Genomic DNA, 18,697 nt, shown 5'->3' with positions numbered 1-18,697 from the left:
ATAGCCTCACACCTGGTACAGTGTGGTGACTGGCATATTGTAGTAGACCAACACACGTGACAAAATGAATGAATGGCTGTCTTGGGACATGGCTCAAGCATTTTTAAATATTCTGTGCTTCTATATAGAGATAAGAGGTTGTCCAGAGATACATCTCCACAAAGGCTTTGAATTTATCTCTTATTATAAAAGTTTTATCTGTTATCTCAAGTAGCAGCTTATCAAATAAAATTATATTTGGAGTCTCTAAATACTTGACCAGTCAATATCAAATCAAGTCACACATGCATTTATAAATACTCCAGTATCTATATGTAAATTAAAATATCAGTTTTATTGATAGATATGTCATTTGTAATCTAAAACATTTTCTAAATTTATAACTTGAAAATAAATAAAAGGATAGTCAAAGTTTTGGTTTAAAATTTTCTGTTTGGAAAAGAACTAAGTTTCTTCTTCCCAAAATATTTTATCAGCACTTTTTTACATAATATTTTAAAATATTATGTAGTTCCAAATATTTGCAGTTGTGGGAAATCAACATGTACTTTCAGCAAGTTGACTTCTAATTTCATTTTTATTTTCAGTGATCTGAATAAAGGAGAGACAAATAGATACATAAAGGAAATTTTTATCAAAAAATTTTTGATTCTTCACTTGCAAAAAACATTAAAATAAAAAGACATCTTAGAAGAATTATACCTGCTGCCATAACTTTCAGAATAGAAACTCTTTCACCTGAGTGAGAGGCAGCTGGATATTTGAACTTTCAGGTACATCTAGATTTACCTCAGGAGACTCAGGGAATAGTCAGATATAAATACTTACTTGGAGACATTATTACATTTAAATTGTCTTCCCTGAAAAGCTTTTTATTATTTAATATAATCGTTTAAATTTATTGAGAAACAATTGCCTCCTTGGGGCCATAGGATGCAGGTCAGATAAATATTTATATTACAAGTAAAAATATTCTAAATGCAATCTCCCCTTTCTTTTCTTAGTTACGACCTATCATCTATATCAGGTGTCAGCATCCCAGTGTAATTACTTTGAGATTGATTAATCATTTAAGCTTCTATAGTTAAAAACAAAACATTTACTAAAGGTAATATAGAGCCAGGATGGTATTTTGAGACCTTGACCTGTCTTTTAAGTTTAAGAAATGATGCTGTCATATTTCTGTAGGAGACAGCATCTGGTATGCAAGATAAAATGTTGTTTCTCTAATATATCCCAATCCCGAAGAATGAGCTGATTAAATGCTTGGATGTTTGTATAACAAGCTTAGGTATTTGCTTGCTTCTGTGAAAATTAAATTGTCATTGTGCCAAGGGTATACAGAAAATATCCATTAGCAATTGATGACAGTATGCTTATGTAGAATTTGAAAGGACTCTTTATACAGATCAAAATTGTCTATGTGAAAAGACATAGAGATCAATTATACAATTAGAACCTGAATTCTTAAAAGAAATATCATGCCAAAAAGCAAGAAGTTACTTCAGTTCTTGAAGTTTAATAAGGAAAATTTTTCCCTTATAAGAATGATCATATTATTTACAGAGAGGTTGTAAAAGATAGCAGTTTTTAATGTCAATTTTTTAAAATTCAACCTCTGGATTAAGAGTTGATGGCAATGTTACTCTAAATCTATGACAATGATAGTTTTAAAGAACTAATCATAGCATGAGGTTGAATTCAGTACATTCTATGTAATATTTCTTGTTAACATGTCCTTAGAAAAATACATGAGAATCTGGACCACACTATTTGTTAATTATCACTTCCATGTTTCCAATAATGACAGGCTGTTTCCACTTATTTCTGCCTTTGAGTTGGCTTACTAGAATTAATATCTCTCACACCTTTGCAAGGTGGGGAAAAGAAGAGATGGAAAATAATCAGGATTATTATTAACATAACCTAAAGCTGAATGGTCAAAGAAATAAACTGCCATATCTTGGAAGATGTCTGCAAAAATTCCTAAAAAATATCTGCAGAAGGCTGGTACTTTTCTAATTGCATCATTTGTGTTATTTGGAAAGTTGATGTATTGTGTTATAAATTGTCATGGTAACAGAGAAGAATGACAACAATGATTTTGAAACTGTTGTATGCCTGGTAATATTTTGGCACACAGAAACTTTGGATATATGCTCCCACTTATTGTTTGCAACCATCCTATTAGATACATGATATTTCCCTTTCATAAAAGAGAACCTGGAGCTGAGTATCTTCAACTTTTTATGTTAGTGTATGAGAGAGTATTCATTTAAACTCAATTCATTTTAATCAATAAAGCTTACTTCTTTCTAATATATTATCAGGCACACTAGGCTCTGTGTGTATATATGCACACACATCATAGGCTCAATATTATTTTATTCTCATTTTGTATTATTCTACCAAATTTGATTAAACATTAAAATATACTATAATTTACTTAAAATATATTACTTTATCATAATATTCACATATATACCATATTACTTTATATGTTTAAAAGTACAGCAGAAAATATATAAATCATTTTTTATCTTCAAAGAATTCATATTTTAACAGATACACATGAATAATAAAGACACAGGATTTATAGATCTGTGTCTATTTAAATATGGAACTTTTAGATTGGGGAAATATAGTATGAACAAGGGGACAGATTGGCTATGGTTGTGGGACTAAAATCATCAATGCAATGCAAAAGAATAAGAACCAGAGTCAGCAGGGTCAGAAAGATATGGTTTCCCAAATTATAAAGAATAGAAATCCAAGATGTCTGTAGAGCAGCTAGAAGCTCCATCCACTTGCTTCCAGACTCAGACCAGTCTTGCAGTGAAACCACAGAGCAATCAACTTGAAAATCCGGTGGAGAGTGAGTAAGAGCATGGGTGTGTGAGTGTGTATGTGGACAAGAGTAGGGGTAGTGTGTGTGAGTGGGAAAGAGCCTGCCCACCTATAAGGCAGTCAGGAGCAGGTGGCCCGGGCTTCACCAGCGGAGCAACCACCAATGATGCTGCTCACCCTGGCACTTCTGGCTGCGCAGATTCACTGCGGCTAAAGTTCAGCTCAGGAGCCCAGGGACGGAGAGCCATGGCCAGGGAGGTACTGGCTACAGAAACAGTATGGTGGAAGAAGGCCCACCCAAGGTTAAAAACCACTGGAGGAAGCATGGAGAGTACCCTGCCACTGCCCTGTGTTATAATATTGCTACGAGACTCTTCCCAGCACCATTTGGGATCTCTCCTGAGAGAAACTTTATCTAAAACTGTTAGAGGCTCTGATTATAAGTGGCCAGCACTGACCAAGAGAGAGTGTGATTTTTAGGAAGGGGGAGCATATAGAAAACATGCCCCCCCCCCCACAGCGCTTGGCGCTGCAGCATGGGGGCCACCCAGAAACTTTTAAAAGAAGAGTTGAGGCAAGACTCAAGACTTTGCAGGGACCTGGTGCTCACATTAGCCTGCAGACACGCCCAGTGGCTCTGCCAACAAAGAACTCAGAGGGATAGAGTCTTGCTGAAGGGACTGTGAGACACAACCCAGCATGGCTGGTGAGTGGGGGACTGTACAGAGTAGAGAGTTTGGGCCTGAGTCTCCTGCAAGAGAGGAGCAGGCTGGAGACTGGATGGGCTGAAGCTGAACACCTGAGATTTGCTGCAGTCAGGCAAGTCCACTCACAAGCAGGTGAGCCCTACTCATGGGATTACAGGCTCTACATGTCAGTGAGGCCAGGTTCAGGAACTCCCTGCTGGGTACAATTCCCTCCCCTGGGAAAGAAGAAAAATCTCTTAAAGGGTCCTTTACCTGTCACTGCAAGCTATACTGATCCTTGGGCCCTGACTCACTGAAACCAACAGAGAAGAGAGATTAGAGAGAGGCACAACAAGGATTGTTCAGGACCTTACCCACCCTGGGCACCTAGACAGAGCTTCTGTCTGTACCAAGCATGGAAGAAGTATCCACTTTTACACAGATTCTTGACAGAAAACAGACAGCTAATTCACTAGAAACCATACATTATTGGAAAGAATCTAGCATAGACCAAGGCACATGGCAAGGGATCAGGGAAATACCCCCATTGTCTTCCCTGAGGACTAAACAGAGCCCCCTGGGGGGTGACCCAGGGTTCTCACCCTCCGTACATTGTACCAGAGGCCCCCTCTGGAGGCAGATAGAGAAGGTACTGGCAGTCCTCTCAGGTCATTAAATGAACCACTCCTGGGCCTTTGGCTGATGGAAAACCAGCAGGGAAGAACACAGGGGACCAGCCAAATCTGAAGGAGAGAGCCGCAGACTGGGGATCACTTGTAGTCTCTAAAAGGCTGCCCAGAGCTAGACTATGACACAATTTGATATTACCATGAGCAGATCCACAAAAAGAAGATAGTGGTAAACACTCAGAAAAATTCCACCCCAGTGTTCTTCAGAATTTGCATTATTTTCTCTCTTGTATAGCTTTTTAACATTTATTTCATTTTCTTCAAGTTTGTGCCTATTATTTCACAAGTTTTTATAATTTAGTTTATTTCAAATCTCATATTTTGCTCTTCCCTTCTTACTACATTTTGCCTTCCCCCTGCTTCTTCTTATTTTTGTTTTAAATTTTATTTTTTAAATAGAAACAACTTGTTTCTATTTGTCACTCTCACTATTTCTCTCCACTCCAGCCTTTCAAAATAATTTTTGATGCCATTAATCATCTCACACTGTTTTTCTCATTCTTAAAATACCCTTATTCTCTCTCCACCTTTATCAATCTTTGCTAATAGGTTGTTGATATGGTGGTTGTCATTGCATTTCTTTCATTTTATTTTTAGATCTTCACTATTTATGTATTTTATATCTCAGAATTTACTGTTTCTCTTACTCCATATATTCTTCCTCTTGCTCTTTCTTTTTTTTAATTTTAAATTTTATTTTTCTTGTCTTAGCCTGGTTTTCACTCCTCACTCTTGGTATTCTTCCCCCTTTATCCTCTCAAAATCATTTTTCTTTCCTCTAGACATCTTATAAGCTTTGCTTTCTTTTTTCCTTCTTATTCCCATTCTGCCTATTTTAATCTTTGCTCACTTGTTGTTGATATGGTTGTGGTAGATCTTTTTCTCCAATTTTGGTTTCTATTTTTTCAGTATATTCTAAAAAAATAATTAAACCTAATACTATACTCTATTCTGCCTTTTTCCTCTATTCTGCCTTCTTCCATCCCTTTTTAATTTACAATGTAAATTTTCTTTTTCTTCCTTTGCCTTCTTATTATTCCTCACTCTTATTATTCTTCCTCCCTCTACCCTCTTGAAGTCATTTTTCTTTCACTTAGTCATCTCATATTTGTTTTTATTTTCTTGTAATAGTTTCAATCTCTTTACACCTTTAGTAATATTTGCTCATTTACTGATAATACTGTGGTTGTGGGTGGGGACTATTTTTGTGGGTGTGGGTTTTATTTCCTGGATCATTTGTTTTTGTTCTGACAGCATCTGTACAACAGCATATATGATGTGGATGGACTGACTCTCAGTCAGCCAGCCAGAGAGAAGGACCCGCCAAAGAATGAAACAACAGCTACCAAAACCCAATTACAACCAGAAAGCCCACATAAATGCCATAAAGAACATTCCAAGATCATCCAGATCAGGAGGTCAAGGATACTGCTCCGTTGAGCCCCACAGGACTCCTACCGCAGAAAGTTACTCTATGAAGACAGGGAGTCAAAGTAAATCAATAAAATACACAGAAACAAACAAGGATAGTCACCTAAAATGGGGAGACAAAGAACAACCCCCAATCAAAAGCAAAGGAGGAATCTCCAGAAAGAGTGCTAAATGAAATGAAGACAAGTAAACTCATAAATACTGAGTTCAAAATAATAATTGTAAGGATGCTCAAGAGATCAATGAGGACTACAAGGAACTTCAGGGAAGCTATAAGGACCTTACTGGAAACTACACCAGCATGAAAAAGGACATAGATGCTAATAATATGAGCCAGGAGGAAATGAAGAATACAATAACTAAAATGAAGAATACATTAGACAAAATTAAGAACAATGTAGATGAAGCAAAGGATCAAATCAGTGAGCTGGTGGAAAAACATTCTTAGGCACAGCAACAAAATGAGAAATATTCAAATATAATTAAGAAGATTTAAGGGAGCTGGAGGACAACATTAAATACAATAATATTTGTATCATAGGGAAGCCAGAAGGAGAAGAAGAGGAGAAAGGAATAGAAAATCTGTTTGAAAAAGTAATGACAGAAAACTTTCTTAACTTGATGAGTAAAAAATTCATGCAAGTCCAGGAAGCACAGAGGGTCCCAAACAAGATGAACCCAAAAAGGTTCACCCCAAGACACAACATAATTAAAATGCCCAAATTTAAAGACAAAGAGAGAATCTTAAAGGTAGCAAGGAAGAAACAGCTAATAACATACAAGGGAGCTTCACTAAGGGTATCAGCGAATTTCTCAACAAAAACGCTATAAGCCAGAAGGGAATGGCAAAAAGTATTCAAAAAGTATTCCAAGTAATTGGAAGCAAAGGCCTACAACCAAGAAAACTCTACCCAGCAAGGCTGTAATTTAAAATGGAAGGCAAAATGAAGAGTGCCCCAGACAAAAAAAAATAGCAATAAAGAATACATCACCATCAAACCAGCATTGCAATAGATGCAAAAGGCACTGCTTTAAGAAGATGAAGAAAGAGAAAGAGAGAGAGAGAGAGAAATGCAGATACAAGGGGGAAAATGGCAATGAATAAGTACCTCTTAATAATAACCTTAAATGTAAATTGATTAATGCTCCAAAAAAAATATGGGGTAGCTGAATGGAAAATAAAACATGACCCACATACATGCTGTCTATAAGAGACCCACCTCAGAACAAAAGATCTATACAGACTGAAAGTGAAGGTATGGAAGAAAATATCCCAAGCAAATGGACAAGAAAAGAGAGCTGGGATGGCAATACTTATATCAGATAAAATAGATTTCAAAACAGGTAAAACAGATTTCAAAACAAAGGCCATATAAAGTGACAGAGAAGAACATTGCATAATATTTAAAGGAGTAGTAATTCATCAATAACCCTTTTAAACATATATGCGCCTAACATAGGAGCACCTAAATATATAAGGACAATCTTAGAGGACTTCAAAAAAGACATGGACAGCAATACACTCACTGTAGGGAATTTTCACAATCATTTTTCAACAATGGATAGATCTTCCAAGCAAAGAAGCACCGAGAATATTGTGGCATTGGACACCACTCTAGAAAAAATGGACTTAATTGATACATGCAGAAACTTTCACATCAAAGAAGCAAAGTATGCATTCCTTTCAAATGGACATGGAATATTTTCAAAGATACATTATATCATAGCACACAAAACAAGTCAACAATTTCAAGAATACTGAATTCATATCAAGCATTTTCTTGGACCACAAGGGCTTGAAACTAGAGACCAACCTCAAGGAAAAAATGCAAAAACATTCAAATTCATGAAGAGAAAATAACATGCTATTAAATAACGAATTGGATAGCAATGATATCAAGAAAGAAATAAAAAATATTCTGGGAACAAATGAACAAAAAATAGCCCAAAATGTGTGGGACACAGTGAGGAAAGTCCTGAGACTTCCTTCATAGCAATACAGTCCTACCTAAAAATAATAGAAATATTTCAAACAAAAAACCCTACACCTACAACAACAAGAAGCAAAGAAACAACAGAAAAAGCCCAGAACAAGTAGTAGAAAGAATTAAATGACATAAAGCCAAAAATTCCAAAGGATCAATAAATTCAGAAGTTGGTTCTTTGAAAAATAAATAAAATTGGCAATCCTTTAAACAGACCCATCAAGAAAAATAGAGGACCCAAATAAATAAACTCAGAAATGAAAGGCAATAAGTTACAACTGGCAGCACAAAAATACAAACGATTGTAAGAAATCACTACAAAAAAACTATATGCCAAGAAACTGGAAAACCTAGCTGAAAAGGACAAATTTCTAGAAACATACAATCTTCTCAAACTGAATCATGAAGAAGCAGAAAGCCTGAACAGACTAAAAACAACTAGTGAAATTAAAGCAGTGATCAAAAAATTCTTGGTGCACAAAAGCCCAGGGCCAATCAGCTTCATAGGTAAATTTTATCAGATACTTAAAGAACAAATGTCTATCTTTCTCAAACTATTACAAAAAAATCAAGAAGGAAAATGCCAAACCTCCTCTTATAAAGCCAGTATTATATTAATTCTGAAATCAGAAAATTATACAACAAAGAAGGAAAACTATAGGCCAATATCTCTGATGAACAGCCATGCTAAAATCCTCAACAAAATATTGGCAATCTTGATCCAGCAATGCATTAAAAAGATCATACACCATGATCAAGTGAGATTTATCCCAGGGATGGTAGGATGGTACAATATCTGCAAATCAATAAACATAATACACCACATAAACAAAATGAAAGACAAAATCACATAATTATATCAATAGATACTGGAAAAGGCATTTAATAAAGTGTAACACTCATTTATTATAAAAATGCTCAGCAAAGTGGGAATAGAGAGAACATGCCTCAATATAATAAGGGCCTTATATGAGAATCCTACAGCTAACATGATACTCAGAGGGCAAAAACTAATATATCACAGAAACAAAAGGAAAGACAAAAATCATGTGATCATATCAATAGATGTAGAAAAGCATTTGATAAGGTACAGTACCCATTTATGATAGAAACGCTCAGAAAAGTGATAGTAGAGGGAGCATTCCTCAACATCATAAATGCCATATATGAGAGACCTACAGCCAACACCATACTCAATGGGCAAAAATTAAAAGCTTTCCCACTAAGATCAGGAACATGACAATGGTGTCTACTTTCACCACTTCTATTCAACATAGTATTGGAAGTTCTAACCACAGTGATCAGACAAGAAAAATAAATAAAAGGCATTCAAATTGAAAAGGAGGGAGTAAAACTGTTATTCTTTGCAGATGACATTATAGTATACATAGAAAATCCTATAGACTCCATCAAAGAACTACTAGTCCTGATAAGTGAATTTGGCAAAATTGCAGGATACAAAGTCAATATTCAGAAACTGAAGGCATTTCTGTACACCAACAGTGAAATATCAGAAATAAAAATTAGGGGGGAAATCCCATTTACAATAGCAACATCAACAAAAAATAAAGTATCTAGGAATAAAGTTAACCAAGGAGGTAAAAGACCTATATTCAGAAAACTGCAGATACTGAAGAAATAAATTAAGGAAGATACAAATAAATGGAAGCATATACAATGTTCATGGATTGGAAGAATGAACATTGTTAAAATGTCCATACTACTCAAAGCAATCTATAGATTCAACACAATCTCTATTAAAATTTCAATGGCATATTTCACAGACCAACTACAAATATTTCAAAAATTTATATGAAACCAAAAACAACTCCAAATAGCCTCAGAAATTTTGAGAAAGAAGAGCAAAGTAGGAAAAATCGCTATACCTGATCTCAAACTATATTACAAGGCCACTCTAATCAAAACAATTTGGTACCTGGTATAAGAACAGACACATAGATCAGTGGAACAGGATAGAGAGCCCAGAAATAAACCCATGTCTCTATGGCCAATTAATATTTGACAAAAGGAGCAGGTGCATAAAATGGAATAAAAGTAGTTCCTTCAATAATTGGTGTTGGGAGACCTTGACATCTACATTCAAAAAAATGAAATTAGACCACAAACTATATCATGTACCAGAATAAGCTCAAGATGCATAAAAGACTTAAGTATAAGTTGTGACTCCATAAAAGTCCTAGAGGAAAATTTAGGCAGGACAATATCAGATCTCCCATGCAGCAATATTTTCACTGAAATATTTACTAGGCCAAGGGAAATAAAGGGAAAAAAAGGTAAAAGATTTATACGATCTGAAGAGAAACCAGAGTACACATGGACAAAGCCAAAGGTGAGTAAGATTGAGGGTGGGAGGGGAGAATGGCTGGGATTGGTGGGGGGGGAATGGAGACAACTGTACTTGAACAACAATAGAAAAATATATTAAAAAATAAAATAAAATAAATAAAAATAAAGAAACTGAATAAACAAATGGGACTACATCAAATTAAAAAGCTTCTGCATGTCCAAAGAAAACATCATCAAAATGAAAAGAGATCCAACTCCCTGGGAAACCATATTTGCCAATGATACCTCAGACAAGAGGGATCTCCAAAATATATAAAGAACTCATACAACTCAACATCAGAAAGACAAATAATCCACTTGAAAAATAGACAAAGGGCATGAACAGAAACTTCTCCAAGGAAGACACACAGATGGCCCATAGATATATGAAAAGATGTTCAACATCACCAGCCATCAGAGAGATACAAATTAAAACCACAATGAGATACCACCTGACACAGGTCAGAATGTCCATCATTAACAAAACAACAAACAACAAGTGCTGGTGAAGATGTGGCAAAAAGGGAACCCTAGAGCACTGTTGGTGGAATGAGAGACTGGTATGGCCATTGTGGAAAACAGTATGGAATTTCCTGAAAAAAGCCCAGCTAAAATAGAACTGTCTTTTAACCCAGCAAATCTACTGCTGAGATTATACCCTAAGAATCCTGAAACACTAATTAAAAAAAAAAATCTATGCACCCTCTTGTTCATAGCAGCATTATTTATAATAGTCAAGTGCTGAAAACAGCCTAAGTGCCCTTCAGTAGATGATCTAATCAAAAAGCTGTGGTACATTTACACAATGGAATACTAAACAGCAGAAATAAAGAGGGAGTCCTTACCTTTTGTCATAGCACAGATGGAACTGGAGAGCATTATGCTAAGTGAAATAAGCCAAGTGATGAAAGACAAATACCGTATGATCTCACCTATAAGGGTAATCTAATGAACAAAGCAGACAAAGGAGCAAAATTAACCAGAGGCAGGGAAACAAAAAACAGATTGACAGTGACCAAAGGGGAAGGCAGAGGACGATAAGGGTGGCAAGAAGGGGAAGGGACTAATAAAGAAACATGTATGAATAACCCATGGACATGTACAACAAGTGGGATTGACTGTGGGACCAGGGGGTGGGCTGGGCAGAGGAGAACAAAGGGGGAAAATGAGGACAATTGTAATTGAACAACAGTAAATATTTAATACAAAAAGAAAACTAAAATAAATAAACAAACAGCCCTGGCTGGTGTAGCTCAGTGGATTGATCACAGGCCTGTGAACCTAAGGATTGCGTTTGATTCCCAGTCTGGGCACATGCCTGGGTTGTAGGCAAGTGACCATACATTGATATTTCTCTCCCTCTCTCCTTCCCTTCCCCTCTAAAGATAAATAAATAGAATCTTTAAAAAAAGAATCCTTTAAAATAACCAAGTGATAATGCACACCAAGATTCTAAATTGTCTTCACCACTGGTAAGCTCAGCTGATGAAGAGGTATAAGCAATAATAATGTGCTGGCAAATGTTTAACAACTATCTTGCCAGTTGGGAAGAAGAAAAATCTTGGACTTCCTTTGTTTACTAATTCCTCTGGTATAAATATCTACAGCATGACCAATTTTAAGTTTCTATTTTTATATTGCCACATATGGAAATGGGATAGCTCGCCAAATTGGCTCCTGTAAGGCAGTTAGCACTTACTGTACTATATCACTGAATAAATAAGGTATACATAATAGGTTCTTCATTAAGTAAATGTGGACTGTTAATTAAGAGAATGTCATCAAAGTTGATGCTTACAACAGGGTTTATTTTGAATTATTAATGGAATTGCAATATTTAGTCAATGTTAGATTTATCTAAAATCAGATAGACCTTATACTCACTTAATTTTCTTCAGGTAAATAGGGCTTTGAAATATGACCATAATTTTAAAATATCCAAATATTTCAATGAAAATAAAAATAATGCATGTCTTAATTCCCTAATTATTATTATTCATCATATTCTTGAATCCTCTCATTTTCCGGTGCCAGCCTACAGTATTTCTAAAGTATTTTATATTTTTCTTTTATGTTCTATTTCTAGCTCTTCCAAGTACATTAGAAGGAAACACTTCTTAAATAAATAAAGTCCAAAAATGAAGAAATCTTTTTGATACCATAATGAACAAATAAACATATAAAAAACTATGTTAACTTAAATATCTTTTACTTTTGTTTACCTACTTTTTAATAAGTAGTGAATGGGCAATAAGTATGCCTTTTATTTGAATATATCTTGATTATATAATGTACATTTGCATGTAAATATGAACATTCTATAATTTTTACCAATTTGTCATGAGTTTGTTGAGTTACTAATTAAAATTCTATATCCTGACTGTATTATTTTTAGTTATTGGCATAATCTACGAGAAATAATTTTATCATTTGTACTGCTCATGTCCTACTTGAATAGTATTAGTCTTAATAAATATTCTACTGTAGCTAACTGTCATATATAATTGCAGTAGAAGTCACTACATTTAACTACTATCAAACTTTTATTGGGAGCCATAATTTAATAAGCCATTCATAAAGGCTTGACAATATGAAAAACACAAAAGTGTGTCTGTAAAAACATAAAAACTCAATGATATAATTTTAGATCCAATCAATCAATAATTATAGTACTAAAAAGAAATGAGCTGCTGTGTTTGAAAATACACAACTTACAGTCCTTATTTTCAAGTATTTACACTTTTCTTGAAATATTATCTTTTAAGCCAAAATTTTTCATTTTTATACTCAGCTTCAAGGTACAATATTTGGAAAGGTTAGTGAAATTCATTACATTATTTTGAGCTATCTAAGGGTGAACTTTAAGAAATTGTTCAGTATTAATACTCTTGAAGAGTTCAAAAGTAGTTTTGTTTCTAAAGTTCACACACTTGGCATATATTTAGTTTACCCTGAAGACTTGATGCCAGAAATTCCTAGGACAAGTGGAGGCACTTTAAGGACGTGCTTGAAAATCTCTGTGCCTTCTACTATACCTATGTTATAGTAGATTGACTGCCCACGTGAGACAGAGAGGAAAAGATGTTTTATGTGAAGAGACAGAAAGGCCTCAGGATATTAATAGGCCAGAAATATATTTTCTCATATATTCATTTAGTCTCTTTGGACCATCCTGCTGACAGTCAGAAGTGATAACAGTTGTGAACATTTTCAAATGAAAGAAAATATTTTTTGAAGACAAACAGATTTATCTTTTGATATGCTTTCTTTTTTCTTTTATTGTTCTGCAATTACAGTTGTTCCCATTTCTATTACCTGTCCCCCCATAATTGCCATGTTTTTGTTTAGTGTTGCTTCCTATTTACTTATGGGATGAACTTACATGTGTTGTGAACCCTATCGAAATGAATTGGGTGTGATTTAACTAAAAAGGCAAAAGAGAATAAGAGAGATGAAGAGAGAATGAACCAATCACTGATGGTGGGGGGGGTAATGTGTTTTCAATTGCTAATTTTATACATAGAGTGAGATGTAGTGTTTTATATTTTCAGAAATAATAACACGATAGCAATGTAAACCAAACATTTACTCTAAAATGTATATGTAATCTAAAGAGCACACTAAATTATATAACACAGAATAGCAATTTAATTTTATTGAATAAGAAATATTCAAAACAGAATACAACCATATATTTTTGAAACCTTCTGAATCAGAACAAAACTGGATATAAAATGGCATATTAAAAAAAGGGGATCAAATCTGGCCATGAGTGAAATAAGTATATACTATGCACAAGTAGAATTTATATCATATATGTCTACATTTAAATTTAATTGATGTAATCCACTATATCAATAGACTAAAGAAAAAAATAATGTACAACCATTTAAATTGAAAGAAAACAAACATTTGATAAAACCCAACACCCATTCATGAAAGAAAAAGCATGTTGTAATTTAGGATTAGAGGATAACCAACTTAACTCAATGAAGAGCTCCTAATAAAAACCTACAGCTAAGATTATACTTAATAGTGAAATACTAAATAATTTCTTCCTAAGATCAGAAATAAGACAAAGATATCTGCTCTAACTGCTCCTACTTCAAATAGTCCTGGAATATTTAAGCAGTATCATAAGCCAAGAAAAAGAAATAAAAGACATGTTAATCAGAAAGAAAGAAATAAAAATGCCTCTATTTTCAGATGACATTGTTGTATACATAGAAAATCTCAAGACACCTATACAAAAAAAACCCCAAAATCTCTTAGAACTAATACATAAGTTCAAGGTCATGGTGTACTAGATCGACATGCAAACATCAATAATTTTAAATATATTTTATTGATTATGCTATTACAGTTGTCCCATTTCCTCCCCCTTTTTTCCCCTCTTCCCTGCACACCCTCATGTTGGGAACCTTACACCTGGCTTCTAGCTAAAAACATTGCATTGATTACAGGAACCTGTGCACTCCACAAAGCCAATCGGCTGGTGAGGTGGTCCCGGGAGAGGTGTCCAGTTGCCAAGTATCGGGCCCTTCTTTGTTAGGAAGACCTTCTCCTTCCTCTCCTCCCCCTACCAGTTCGTGTTGCAGTTGATAGAATCTTTTGTTTGTGCATCGCTTTGTCCCCCTTTTGTCTGGGGTGGTGGAGCAGTGGGGCACCCACCCACTGACATTCCCTCCCCTTTAATTCATATCCATGGATTATACTTATAAGTTATTTGGCTTCTACACTTCCTATACTATTCCTAACCTCCCCCTGTCTATTTTCTACCTACCGTTTATACTACTTATTTTTTGTGCCTTTCTCCCCTCTCTCCCTTTCCCACTCCCCTGCAAATAACCCTCCTCATGATCTCCATTTCTGTTCTATTCCTGTTCTAGTTGTTGGCTTAATTTGTTTTGTTTTGTTTTAGGTGTGGTTATTAATAACTGTGGGTTTGTTCTCACCTTACTGTTCATAGTTTTTATCTTCTTTTTCTTAGATAATAAGTCCCTTTAACATTTCTTATAATAAGGGCCTGGTGATGATGAACTCCTTTAACTTGACCTCATCTGGGAAGCATTTTACCTGCCCTTCCATCCTAAATTAAAGCTTTGCTGGATAGAGTAATCTTGGTGGTAGGTCCTTGCCTTTCATGTTTTGGAATATTTCTTTTCAGCCCTTTCTTGCCTGTAAGGCATGTTTATTTTATTTTATTTTTAAAATGTATATTATTGATTGTGACATTACAGTTGTTCCATTTCCCCCCTTTCATTCCCCTCCACCCTGCACACCCCTCCCCCACCATTCTTCCCTTTAGTTTCTGACCACGTGTCTCAAGTTCTTTAGATTCTATATTTCCCATACTATTCTTGCCCTCCCCCTATCTATTTTCTACCTACCATCTATGCTACTTATTTTCTGTACTTTCTTCTCCCTTCTCCTTCTCCCACCTCCCCTGTTGATAACCCTCCATGTGATCTTCATTTCTATGGTTCACTCCTGATCTAGCTGTCCTCTTAGTTTGCTTTTGTTTTAGGTGTAGTTCTTAATAACCGTGAGTTTGCTGTCCTTTCACTGTTCATCTTTTTTATCTTCTTTTTCTTAGGTAAGTCCCTTTAACATTTCATATAATAAGGGCTTGGTGATGATGAACTCCTTGAATTTTATCTTATCTGAGAAGCACTTTATCTGCCCTTCCTTTCTAAATGAAAGCTTTGCTGGATAGATCAATCTTGGTTGTAGGTCTTTGGATTTCATGACTTGGAATACTTCTTTCCAGACCCTTCTTACCTGTAAGGACTCTTTTGAGAAATCAGCTGACAGTCTGATGGGAACTCCTTTGTAGGTGACTGTCCCCTTATCTCTTGCTGATTTTAAGATTCTCTCCTTATCTTTGATCTTGGCTAATGTAATGATGATGTGCCTTGGTGTGTTCCTCCTTGGGTCCAACTTCTTTGGGACTCTCTGAGCTTCCTGGACTTCCTGGAAGTCTGTTTCCTTTGCCAGAATGGGGAAGTTCTCTTTCGTTATTTGTTCAGATAAGTTTTCCATTTCTTGCTCTTCCTCTTCTCCTTCTGGTATCCCTGTAATTTGGATGTTGGAATGTTTAAAGATGTCCTGGAGGTTCCTAAGACTCTCCTCATTTTTTTGAATTTTTGTTTCTTCATTCTTTTCTGGTTAAATGTTTCTTTGTTCCTTCTGGTATTCACCATTGATTTGAATCCCAGTTTCCTTCCCATTACTGTCGGTTCCCTATACATTTTCCTTTTTTTCACCTAGCATAGCCTTTGTTTTTTAAATCTAATTTGTGACCATATTCAACCAATTCTGTGAGCATCCTGATTACCAGTGTTTTGAACTGTGCATTTGGTAGGTTGGCTATCTCTTTGTCACTTAGTTGTATTTTTTTCTGGAGATATGATCTGTCCTTTCACTTGGGCATCTTTTTTTTCATCTCGGGGATAAGCCTCAGATGTTCACCAGGGTGGGGCAACCCACATTGCTGTATGTGGGGGAGGGGTCTGAGAGCGAACAATGGCACTTATTGTGCTCTCTGCCGGTTTTCATTCACTTCCCCCACTACCCACAAACAAATTGGCCCCTTCTGGTGCTGATTCCTGGGTGGGTAGGTGGGTTTGTGTACATTTTAGGACTCTGTGGGTCTCTCGAGTGAACTCCCCTGTGAGGCTGGGATTTTCTCACACTGCGGCCTCAACCCCCACAGGTGTTTTCAATCAGAGGTTTGAGGCTTTATTTCCCCATTCCAGGGCCGTGGGTTTTATGAGTTGTCTCGCTCCCCAGTTGTTCCTCCCAGTTTATCCATGTGTGAATGTGGGACCATCCACTCCACCAGCTGCTGCCTCGATGGTCCGCCAGCTGCAGCCTTGCCCACCCTGGTCCTTCAGCCACCGCCTTACCGCAAGTTCTCTCTGCCCGGCAGCCCATCTTGGCCCCTCCTACCAGTCTGGATGAATGTTTCTTCTTTCACTCCTTGATTGTCAGACTTCCATATAGTTCAGTTTTCGGTCAGTTCTGGTTGTTTTGTTTTAAAATTGTTGTCCATTTTTTGGTTGTGCAAGAAGGCACAGTGTGTCTACCTACACCTCCATCTTGGCCAGAAGTCAAAACATCAATAAAATTTTATATACTAACAACAAATACATGGAAAAATGAAAAACAAATGATCATTTATAATTGTTCCAAAGAAAATTAAATTTAATATATACCAAAAATTAATTTTATAATTAATTCAAAATTAAACTTTGGTGTAATTCTAACAAAATATGTACAGGATCTGTATCCTGAAAACTATAAAATGCTGTGAAAGGGATCAAGGAAGACCTAAATAGATGGAGCAAAATATCATTTTAATGGATTGGAAGATAAACAGTAAAAATGACATTTCTGCCCCAATTCATCTATACATTTAATGATTTTTTCAAAATTTTGTCATATTTTGCAGAATTAGTTAAGCATATTATAAAATTTATACAAAAAAGCAAAAGCTAAAAGAGCTAAAGTTATCTTGGAAATGAATAATAAAGTGAAATGAATTACTGTATCCAGTTTTAAAGCTTAAAATACAGTGTATAAGACAGTGTGGTGATAGCAATGGTATAAAGATACATAGATCTGTAGAATACAATATAAAATCCAAAGATAAACCCACAGAAGTATGCCTGTTTTTTTAAAGCAGTGCACAATAGTTTAATGGAACAATGAGTCTTTTCAACATCTGATGGTGGAGGAGTTGAATATTCATGGGCCAAAAAATAAATACATAAAACCCAAACTTTAACATAAATGTAACAACTTTTACAAACATTGACTTAAAATAAACTATATATTTAAATGTAAAAGGTAAAGTTTTTAGAAAAAAGTAGAAGAAAATCTTCAGGGGTCAGGTTTAGGCAAAGAGTTCTTAAACTTGACAACAAAGAGCACAATCCATAAAAGAAAAAATCTGATAAAATGCACTTTATCAAAATTAAAAATATTGCTTGGTGATAAGCCCTGATAAGAAGAAGAAAAGAAAAGCAACAACCTAGGAGAAAATATTTGCAAACCACATATAAAAAAGGAAATAGTATTTAGAATATATGAGTGTTCTCAAACAACAAACAATTCTATCATAAACCAGGCAAAAGTCATACACAGATGTTTTACTAAAGAGGGTATACAGATGGTCAACAAACACGTGAAAAAAAGTTCAACATCATTAACCACAGGAAAATGCAAATGAAATAGCAATAAGATACCAGTATACACATGTAAAAATGATTTTAAAATAGTGAAAACTGAATACAAAATTCAGAAAAACTGGATCACTCATGTATTATTGGTAAGAATGTTAAATGACACAGTGACTCTAAAACAGTTTTGTGAAGATGGAGAATAAGATATCCTTTATTATACTGCCTCTCAACAACAACAATTTGGCATCAATCCATAGACAAATGTTCCTTTGTGGTGAGCATAAGATCCAGTGTCATATGTCCAGGGGGCTAGCATATCACCCACCCATAATTTGGATGTTAGATATCTAGACCTCATTCTTGGCTCTGAACCCTGCAGTGACCTATGGCATGTCTTTAGCCCCACTCAGCTATGGTCCAGGAGCTCTTTGAGAGCCATGTCTTTGATGACCATCCATAGATGTTTCCAAAAATTCATGAGCCTAGCAGAGAAATCCAGCAGGAAAGCACACTGTTGATGCTAAAAC

The sequence above is a fragment of the Artibeus jamaicensis genome, unplaced genomic scaffold (genome assembly GCF_021234435.1).
Source record: "Artibeus jamaicensis isolate MK-2021 breed Jamaican fruit bat unplaced genomic scaffold, CSHL_Jam_final contig_388, whole genome shotgun sequence".
Taxonomy (NCBI): Eukaryota; Metazoa; Chordata; class Mammalia; order Chiroptera; family Phyllostomidae; genus Artibeus; species Artibeus jamaicensis.
The sequence above is the reverse complement of the archived record's forward strand: the minus strand, read 5'-3'. Positions refer to the sequence as shown.